Here is an 11,533-nt window from a genome sequence, read left to right as displayed (position 1 = left end):
CCTGTCTTGTCTTCCTATCAAGGCATAAACATTAATCTGTGTATGTATTTACTCGTCTATGATTATGTCAAGGTGTATACATTAATCTGTCATATGTATCTATCTGTCTTCTTGTCAAGGTGTATATATTAACCTATATGTACCTACCTGTATTTCCTTTGGTAAAGGTGTATACATTAATCTGTCAATATGTATATACCTGTCCTGTTTTTCTGTCAAAGGTGTATACATTAATATATATGCATCTACCTCTCTGTCTTTCTAATAAGGCATATACATGAATCTGTCTACCCTTCTGGAAAAATAAAACAAAGCCATGTTATCCTTCCAGCCAGATAATGATTTCAATGTGTGTGTGTCTACCTCATCATAGATATCCTTGTTTCTGCAACACAATATGGTTTGTTCTGGTATTTTTTCTTAAATCTTATATGTGGCTAACCAATGATTACAGGCAGAATGCTATTCAAACCTCATATGTGGCGTACCCATTCTTATTGGCAGGAGCTTGCTGATTTTGCCACTGACTGTGATTTTCCTTATTGCATGATGTTCAAATTTCAAGGACATAACTTGTCACGTGTCCTAGGTAGTCTGCTGACTGCAATTATTCAGACTATGGTTTATCAAATCCAGAGGTTAAAGACAAGGTCATGCAATTGAAAATTTTCATTTTGGGTTCCACTTGACAAGTTTCCTATACTCAAATTTGATTCAATTCATAGTTGCATTATATTTGAGAAAGTGCAGCTCGTTATTGGATCTGAAATTGGTTAAATGACATGTTTCTCAATGCGAAATAGAATTTTTGTGTTATGTTTATGTTTATTATAGTTTGGTGGGTGGGATCAAACTTTTATCTGATGCTTTGTGCATTTTTATTTCCACATATTAAGACAGTGTATCATATTATGACAAATTTCCTGTTTTGTTTCCACATACAGACTCAGACTCTCCGTCACTATTTACATTCTTTGTAAGTAAATTGCATTTTGATAAGTGAACATTTTAATCATTATGTCCACAAATACACACTTCAGACATGAGTATTAGCAAGATGTATGATCTTCCAAAGATTAGAGTAAGAAACCCAAGATATTTCACAAAGTTATGACAAGAAATAATATAAGCTTTGCTTCATTGTACCTTTAAAGTTGGATTTCTCATTGATAGTTGTAGAAAATAGGTATAACAAGGGTAAAAAATATGTAACCAACTAGTCAATATGGCTGCCATGTTGTATTTTAGATTGGTACAATTTTGATCTAAGACCATGACCGCCGTTTCTGGAGGATTAGTGATATCATAATGTTCAATATGGCGATCCAGGTGGCCATACTGAATGCATACTCAGCTTCATTGTCATTTTGAGCCAGCCAACACTCCATGTCAATATAGTAATCCACTGAGTAGCACTAAAATGAATTTGTAGCCTTGTGGGCATATTGGGTGCCAGATCAACACCATTTTCATTTCTGAGCTAACCGGATATCATTAGAAAGTATCCTCAAGAAAATCTGGTCGATATGACCATCCACTGGGTAGCACGGACAACATGATAAAGACTGAAGCCAATTCAACATATTTGAGGTCAGATTGGCATCATTCTGACCGGAAACTAATGAGTTGCCATAAAATGTTTTCTGATGAAAAACCGTTTGACAATATGGTTATCATTTAAGAAAAACTGTGATAACATGAGGTTGCTGCTGTGGTAGTCATACCACATGTCAGATTGGCATAACTTTGATTTCCTTCTAAAATGACAATATAAATATTCAGCTGAAAACTCCATATCAATATCACTTTCTATTTAGAAGTGGCCATAACATTACTTTCAGTATTGTTCCCATTAACAATTGTGTAAATGTGTTTCTCACCATTTGTGAAGTGTAATAATGCTTATTTTCATTTCTACTATTGTGTTTAGACGCTAGAATGCCATTTTTTAATTTGTACCAATCCGTTATCTGAACTACTCAAAGACTAAAGTCACAATGTCAGAGAAAAGTTTATATGCGCAAATTTTGTAATGGATCTGCTCAAATAAAAGTTGAATACCATATTCTTGACTGGCTATGTGAATATTAAATCATTTCAACTAACATGGTCATGTAAACTGCTAGAAAGTAAATGAACTTGCATCTCCTGCTGTGTGAGATTTTTTATATTACTCTGTTTCTAAATATTAGCATTAAACTTAGTCATTCCCTCTGGCGGATTACAAAATGCCATTTTTCCTTACTGTAATTAGCATTGTCTGATAATCAATGACAATAATCCATAATATCGAACTGATGGCAATTCACTGTTAAGACTTGTCATAGACATTAGTACTGATAATTGTAAGGTTTAGTGTTCAAAATTATGTATGGAATGAATATTGGTGCTTATACTTGAGTTAAGGAAAGATGCAAACTGTGATGAGATAAAGCCTGTCAGATGTAAATAATATCATTCTACCATATTAGAACTACCATACTTGTCTAACATTATAAATCATTTTCAAATTAAAATTCTGATTTTGATAGAATAGTGTATATTGTGTGCTTCCTTTTCTTTGATACACAAAACTACATACGTCACCGTTTTGTGCTGAGTTGGTGAAAATAATAGTTCTGACATGGTAAATGGAAATATCAAGGTTATCATGCTGAGAGGTATTCATAAGCCACAAGAACCAAATCCTTTCCCTTGACTCGAAACAGAAAACAAATGTGGATTTGTATTAATTTTTACCTCTTTTTTCATACATTTGGAATATTTGAGCTTTACAGTATGAATATAATTAAATATGAGATTGGATTTAGTTTAAGTCATATTCACTATGTCTAAAACTATTGATGTACATATGTCAGAGAAGACACCTAAATTGTTCCAATCTAAGTAATGCAAGTCCTATTCACTATGTTTAAAAATATTGATTCACGGATGGCTGCGAAGACACCTAAATTGTTCCAATCAAAGTATGTGATGCACAGATGTCACAGAAGATACCTAAATTGTTTCAATCTACGTATGTGATAAGGAAATACAGACTCAACAGTTGTATTGAAAACCAGATAAAGAATGACTCCAAATCAGAACTTTTAAAGACTCCATGTCCTTTACTATTAAGACCTTGGGAGGGATATCATTATCAGGAGTAGCAAGGGATCTAAATAGTTAAAGTCACCTAAATTAATATTTGAATCAGCCCATGCTGAACTTTAGCATTTCGGCAAAATATCTTCTCTATCCAGCCAGAGTAAGACGACAAACGCACAAATAAGCAGAAATTATTGTAGAAATTAAAAGTATATAATGCTCAAGACAGATGCATTGAACTTCCGTTCTTGCATATTTTAATTCGAGATGATTAAAACCATGATAAATTACTAATAAAATTTTTTTAAAAATTACCCCCTAAAGTACGTTCCTGTACAGCTATTGTACTTAATCAAATGGCAAGTTATATGGTAAAGTCAATATTACGTTTATTGAGTGAAATAGTAGATAAAATGATACATTTTATTAGCTCTACTGGTCATACACCATAATAGCCTATCAGATGAACTGCTAGCACCAGTTTAGTATGACTTCATATGATGCCTCATTGGTTTTATATCAAATATGGCTGCCAGAATGTATACCTTGAAAATCTTGCTGCTGCTACTATTCCTTTATTCATCATATCATTTAATTTGGCTCCCAGGGAGCCAAGTGGTCTAAGTCACATGCCTTTACAACTCACTGACGTTTCACCTCTGTCTTCTTGTTTTCAATCTTGGTTGCACCACGTTGGGTACATTAGAAAGTCTGACAATATGGCCGTCTTGGGTCATTGGGCCTTTCCACTCTTTCCCCGGTTCTTCACAACATAAACTGACATCCAAGTACAATCTACTATGTACTGAAGAAAGGGTCACAAACCCGCAAGACCAAACCATGCCAAACCTGAACAGATGGTTATGTTGGCATGGGCCATTCACAAAAAATGACGTACTGCTTGTCCTAAATAAAAGTGGTGTTGATTGACACCAAATATCGGTGCCACAGTGATTGATTTGAAAGTCATATCTCAAGATTATCAGAGATGGTTTCAACTCTGAGCAATTAATATGATGAACTGGTCTTATCCTGAATTGGATGAAATTTTTGACAGTTCCTCTCAGAGGAGGTTTCATTAGTATTTCATTAGTAATGGACCTGAACACGCGCGCTAAATCGTAATGTGCTTTCTGATTGGGATATAAATGTCAATTGTTTAAAACCTTCCATGGATCATGGGCATGATTTCACAGGTGCACATATATAATGCATATATATAATTCAAAACTGGTTGAAAAATCCATGCTCTGACTGAAATCACAAAAATAGTTTGAGCAACATGCTTTGAGTTCTGCACATCTACAGATACCAAACTTGGGGCAAGAAAGAGCTCTGTCGATTTTGGCCTGAATAGGTCAAAGGTAAAGGTAATTGTCAGCGAACTAAGAACAGTGTTTTAAGTACAACAACAGTAATTCTCTGTACAACTTGCATTAGCTAAATGGTGTGATTTTTTTAGTTGTTGTGGGGTTTAACGCCATTTTTCAGCACATGATAGGCTATGGATGGCGGCCAGTATTAATGGTGAAGGGAAAACGCCGGGAAGAACCACCCACCCACAAGAAGCTACTGGCAAGCTTTCTCACATACCCACATTGACCGAATCCTAGACTCGAACCCACGCAGACAGTGGTGAGATGGCAGTGATCCGTAACGGAGAGCGCTTTAGACCACTCGGCCACTCGGGGCCCCTCAAATGGTGTGGATAGCTTGCACTTGGGTTAGAACAGAAAAGTTGTTTCATTAAAGACAAATATGTTTGCAAACTTACAACATCACATATTCTTTTTTTTAATTGAATTTACTGTAAATTGGTCACCCAGGTGGCCAAGTGGCCTAAAGCGCTTGCCTTTACCAATCACTACCATCTTACCTCTGTTGGTTTCAAGTCTCAAGTTCAGCCAATATGAGTATGTGAGAAAGTTTACCAGTAGCTTCCCCTGGGTCAGTGGTTCATTCTGGATTCTTCATCCACCAGTTAAGCTGTATACTATATATTGCCTAAAACAATGACGATACACCTACAATAACAAGAATTAGGTATAATTCCTCAACAAGAAATAAAATGGAGTGTTACAATGATTTCCTACATTCTTTGATTGTCTTGATTTCCATATGCCACTGCTTCGTTCCATGACAAATAACCCAGAACTACCTCGGCGATCAACTCTAATTTGATTAATTCTTTTGTCAGGTGTACATCTGTGTAAATGATAATGGCCTGTGCAATTTTAGTAAACTTACTTATGACGTTATGTCCAACTGAAGTAGATTTTACACTTGCTAATTTATCAGCTTCCAGGGTTTTCAAATGCTTGAAACATTGTTCATTATTATTATACAGACATGTGGCCATAATTTACTACACTACGTGTTTGTAACCTGTAGATTAAAATCAGAGCTCCAATGTTCAATGTCACACCAATGCGAAATAGTAATCTATCTGATTGGCTAACCATACATTAGTTCAGTCTAGTTATCTCAGTCCAGCTGTACTCATGGTGCATAATAAGAACTACTTTTGAAAGGAAAAAAGTCTTGTCTTTGTTTTTTGTTGCTGTGCCAGATGAAGTTGTTATAAAATCAAACAAACACAACAATAACACACACACACATATATATAGATAGATCGATAGATGAAATAAACTATGAACAGTGCATAACTAGTATCTAACTACCCTGAGCACTTTCGACTCTTAATGAGTCTTTTCCAAAGCCAAATACAAAACATTGATAAGACAAATCCGCAACAAGTCATAGTCATGTACAGTTTTGCAAACACAACAGCGTTTCTGTTTTATTTGTTTGTTTTGTCTATGTTTTGTATTTGCCTTTGAAAAAGACTCATTAGGAATTGAAACCTCTCAGGCTAGTGAGAGACCAGTTTTGCACTGTTCATTACCAGTTTATTGCATTTATCTTAATAAGTCCCTGGCAAACGTGATCCCTTGCTGGATCCAGTGCACTTGAAAGGACTGTTATTTGCCATATGATTTGTATTCTTTATTTATATATATATATATATATATATATATATATATATATATATATATATATATATATATATATATATATATATATATATATATATATATATATATATATAGACATGCAAAAAGATTTTCACTCATACAGCAACGTATGGTCTCTCTAACATTGATAACTAACAGACAAAACATTTTGTGTCGCAGCCCGACACAGAAGCGATGCATATTACTGGCTACAAAAATTCAAACTCTATCAAGAACTACTGCAAAGCTGGCAACATTCAGAAATGTATTATGACAAACTGGTTCCTTCAAAGTTTGTCAAACACCCCGTATCGGCCCTATTTGAATCATAATAATGCAATTGCAAATAAAAAGCCCTGCACTTATCAGTCAGAGTCTTTCATTTATCAGTACACATGCTATTCCAAGAGAAGATTTCCATGTAGTGTATCAATGCACTAGTAATAGCAACAACTGCTAGGACAGAAAATATAAATTTTCAAGAAAATCATGAATTAAAAGTCTTCTCACAGTCGCTATACACTTCGTTATAACTTTCACCCAGTATTGTACTGCACAGTATCATAGCGATGCCTACCGCAGAACATTTTCTGAATTAGAACTGATGAAAGTTAAAGTTAACTGTATACAATAGATTAATTACATATTGTTATTTTCATATGACATGCACTCTGTCCATGAGCTATCCCTGTGAATAATCATCTATCCATGACAAAGCTCTTTCGATAACCATGCAGTCTCTCCATGAAACATAATTGTGGAGAATTATATGCAATCTGTCTAAAATATCCTTTTATGAATAATCATATGCAATCTGTTCATGACATTCCTGTTAATAATCACATGCAATCTGCCCATGACATACCTCTGCTGATAATCATATTCAATCTGTCCAAAGCACACCTCTGTGAACAATCATATGTAATCTGTCTATGACACCCATGTGAATAACCATGCAATCTGTCCACAACATTCCTCAGTGAATAGCCATATACAATCTGTTCGTGACACCCACTTGTGATTAATCATATGCAATCATTCCATGAGAAAGCTAATTATATGCAATCTATTCATTAAAAAAACACTGAATGATCATGTGCAAAATTTATGTCCATGACCACTGAGTCATTCTATGTACTAACAACTGCTTTAAATTTGAACATGATACTATGATCCTGTAAAAGACCCAAGTGCATAGATTTTAAACCCACAAATAACTTGAGCCATCTGATTTATTATTATTAGTATCATTATCATTATTATTATTAAGCGTGTTTAAGGTCTAAATCTCTTTAATATTCTTACTGAATAATAATTTGTATACTTAAAATTTGTTATATTTTATCAATTTTTACATCAGTTCTAAATTAAATTCTCTGAAATTAACACTAGACATTCTTGAGTGCATGATAGGTCATTCTTGACAGGGATGTCAATTTGAGAACCTACATGTAAATGCTGACTGGGATAAGCAGCACTGCATCAAAAACAAAGACCACACTCTATGATACCAGCATGATGCAGTAGTCACAAATTGTCTTTGAAAATACATTCACACAAAGTAAATGTTGGATTTTGTCAATATAATTTATGGCATATCAATTTGCACCAAGATGCATATAAATTATCACATGGTAAACTGCAGACATTAGCAGTTATGGATGACCAAATTTTACATTATATGGTCAAGGGAATTTAACATTTTGATGACCGTCTGGGAAAAAGGGATAATCGATGCCCACATGAGTAACATTGGATGACACTCTGGGGACAATGGAAATCTAACATGGGGGTTGGAATGGGGGTATCCTGTGAACAATGGAAATTTAACACTAGTGATCAGTTTGGGGAAATGGGGAATTTAACCTTATGCTACCTTCTTGGATTGGGTAAATATGTGGTTCTATGGGAATTTAATGTTATAAACATTAATATGTTTACCTCTGTGGCATGTTATGACAGAAAAGGAAATTTAAGATTACATACGGCTCTCTGGGGGAAATGTGATGTTTAAAAGCTCCCTAATAAATGTGATGATAGTCAATTACAAATGTGGATAACTAATAAGATGTGGCAAACCAAACTGACTTTTACAGACATAAGTACCATCTGACAGAGATAATAGCACCCTCTATTACAAATCTTGCATGCCCAAATTATATTTGTGAATAAGTAGGCTCTTGCATTAATAATTTTGCCCTCTATGACCAATTTTGCATGTCCAGATTACTTGTGTAAATAAGTATCCTTTGACAGAGACAATATAACCCTCTATTAAAATTCTTGCACCAGTATGCCCAAATTACTTGTGCAAATAAGTATCCTTTGACAGTGATAATAGTACCCTCTATTTAAGCTTGTATGCCCTTATTACTTTTGTAAGTAAGTAGCATTTATAATCAAAGAACACACAACCCATTATGAATTGTAGCATTTATGATCAAAGAACACACAACCCATTATGAATTGTATGGAATATATTGCCCATATTGAAACAGAAGTAGAAGTTATATCCAAAGGCTACATTATAAAGCTGGTTAATGTACATCTTGTAAGGGAACCTAAATAATTACAAGTTTGAAAAGCACATTATATCAATAACTATTTAAGAAGAAAATGAGGCAATAATTTAATGGAACTAGTAGTGCATGGTTGACTGAAGATTAATGGGTCTCAAAAATGTTGACCTTTGGTCAAGGTATGCGGTCCTGAACTAAAGTTACTTAACAGAAAACATTATATTTCTATTATATGTACTATGACCTCTGATCTCTAGAACCATAAGCAAATGGTTAGCTTTGTTACTCTAAGTACAAACCATCCACAAAGTTGTGACATGGAACTTCTAGAGTAAATGGTATTCAGCAAAACACATAGTCATTTGACCCACAATGACCTTCGCCTTTGATATTTGACCCCTGATGCAATAACTCTCTTCCATACCTTACGTGCAGAATCTCCACCAACCTATGTGATGATTCATGGTGTGGAACTTAAGTTATTATGCAAAATCATTTCCCTTCATTTAGTGATCTGGACCTTTTACCCCTCCATCCAAAAATTAGTCCAGGTCTGTGATGTACAGCTCATATTATAGTGGAACAAACTATTGCTATTTTAATCACAGTGATCTTGACCTTCAACCTTTTGACCCCAATATTTATAGACTTCTTCATTATCCTAAGTGTGAGCCATCCACAAAATTTGTTAATTGCAGATGGTGGAAAACTTGTACTATTGTGTGGCACCCTTTGATATTATATTATTGAGTGACTATGCCCTTCAACAAGATCAATATGATTATTCCTTACCCATGTGCAAGCCATTAACAAAGTTTGGTAACTGTAGTTGCTGTACAATTGGAATTTCACTGTAAAAACTATTAGTGTGTTTTTAGTCAGTGACATGGACTTTTGACCTCAAATCAATTGAATTTTTCCCTACCTGAAATGAAAGCTATCCACATGCTGTTGGCAGATGTATTGCTGTGGAATTGAATTTATCTTAGGGAATAGGGAAAATTAACACACAGACAATTCCAGAACCTAATGCATTCTGCTAAAATATCAGATCTTCATTAATAAACATTCTAATTTAGTGTTGAAAATGGAAATAATGATGTACAAACTAGAGTTTTAGTTCTAATATATCAAGAAGTATTAATTATAAATGTTTTGTTATATGGTTTTTGATACATGTTTACTATATTCAAACTCAAAAAATGATTGCTTGGTTTGAAGAATTTGTCTCATTTTAAAATTATAAAAATCAATATAATACTTTAGGAATTAATACTTAAGTATTAAATATACCCAAAAATATGACAAGTATTTAATATACACCGGACAGCATCACATATGACAAGTATTTAATAAACTAACCAAAATTACAAGTATAACATATACCCAAAAATTAACAAGTATATAATATACTCCAAAAATATGACAAGAATTTAATATATTCCACAAATATGACAAGTATTTACTATATCCTCAATATTTGATAAATATTTAATATACCCCACAAAATATAATTATTTATGATAACTCCCAAAATATGACAAGTATTTCATATACTACAAAATCATGGCATTTATTTAATATAACCCAAAAATATTACAAAATTATTTAATTTACACCCCATACTTAAAACTAACATATGACTTGATAATTTGTAATTTGGCTTATTGATGTCCATGACAAAGTTTTGAAGGTAGGGTTTCTTTAAAAGTTAAAATATTGGAAGATGATGGCAAAAGGGTTATCTTGTGTCTAAAATTTCTAACATATTTTACTGTAAAGTGAAAGATTGTAAATTTCAGCACTGGTGTTAGTTCTCTATCCTATCCTAAACATGATTATACAATCTCTGACACATGCTGATACAATCTCATACATAGTTGTACAATCTCTGATACATGATTATACGCTCTCTGACACATGTTGTGCACAATCTATGATACCTGTCTATTCAAGCAATGATACCTGATTGTACAAACTCTGATACATGACTATACAACCTCTGATACATGATTATCAATCTCTGATACATGATTATCAATCTCTTATACATGATTATGCAATTTCTGATGCATGATTGTTCAATCAAATTTTTCAATAATGAATACTTTAGAGATTCTGTGTTTATTTGATAAGTTCCACAATAATAATAATAATAAGTTTAATAATAATAATAATAAGTTTAATAATAATAATAATAATGATAATGATGTTACCTTAATCTAACAATAAAGGTGTATGCAATAGTATTTTACATTACTTCAGCCCTATAGTTAAATGTGTAATGTGTTCCTGAATGTTATCGCGCTGATAACTATATAAATGTTATCTCACTGATATCTATATAAATGGTATTAATTACTAGTTATTTGCCTTATGGTTGTTTCTCTCTGTGGTACCATTATAAATGGTTAAGTACCAGTTATTTACCCAACAGTTGTCAAAGTCATTTCAATATCAATGGTTAATTAACAGTTATTTGCCTGAAGGTTTCTCAGTGGTATCACAAAATGTGATTTTTACTACAGATGTAATATGCACAGAACATTCACATGTAGTGCTTATAAAGTATACAGATCTAGGCATACAGATATAGGTATACAAACATACATACCTATACTGTTATAAGTATACCAATATAGGCCTACAGATATAGGAATACACATGTATAGGCATACAAATCTATGCATACACATGTAGGTATACATGTATAGGCATACAGATAAAGACTTATGAACATTCATACCGATATAGATATACCGTTATAAGCATGCACATACATGTATAGACATACACATATCTAGGCATACAAATCTATGCACACACATGTAGGAATACATATATAGGCATACAGATATAGGCATATGAATATGTATACCGATATAGGTATACCGTTATAAGCATACACATATA

This window comes from Sinohyriopsis cumingii, chromosome 10 (genome assembly GCF_028554795.1).
Source record: "Sinohyriopsis cumingii isolate HCF-2022 chromosome 10, ASM2855479v2, whole genome shotgun sequence".
In the NCBI taxonomy this organism is placed as follows: Eukaryota; Metazoa; Mollusca; class Bivalvia; order Unionida; family Unionidae; genus Sinohyriopsis; species Sinohyriopsis cumingii.
Note: the sequence above shows the minus strand (reverse complement) of the source record.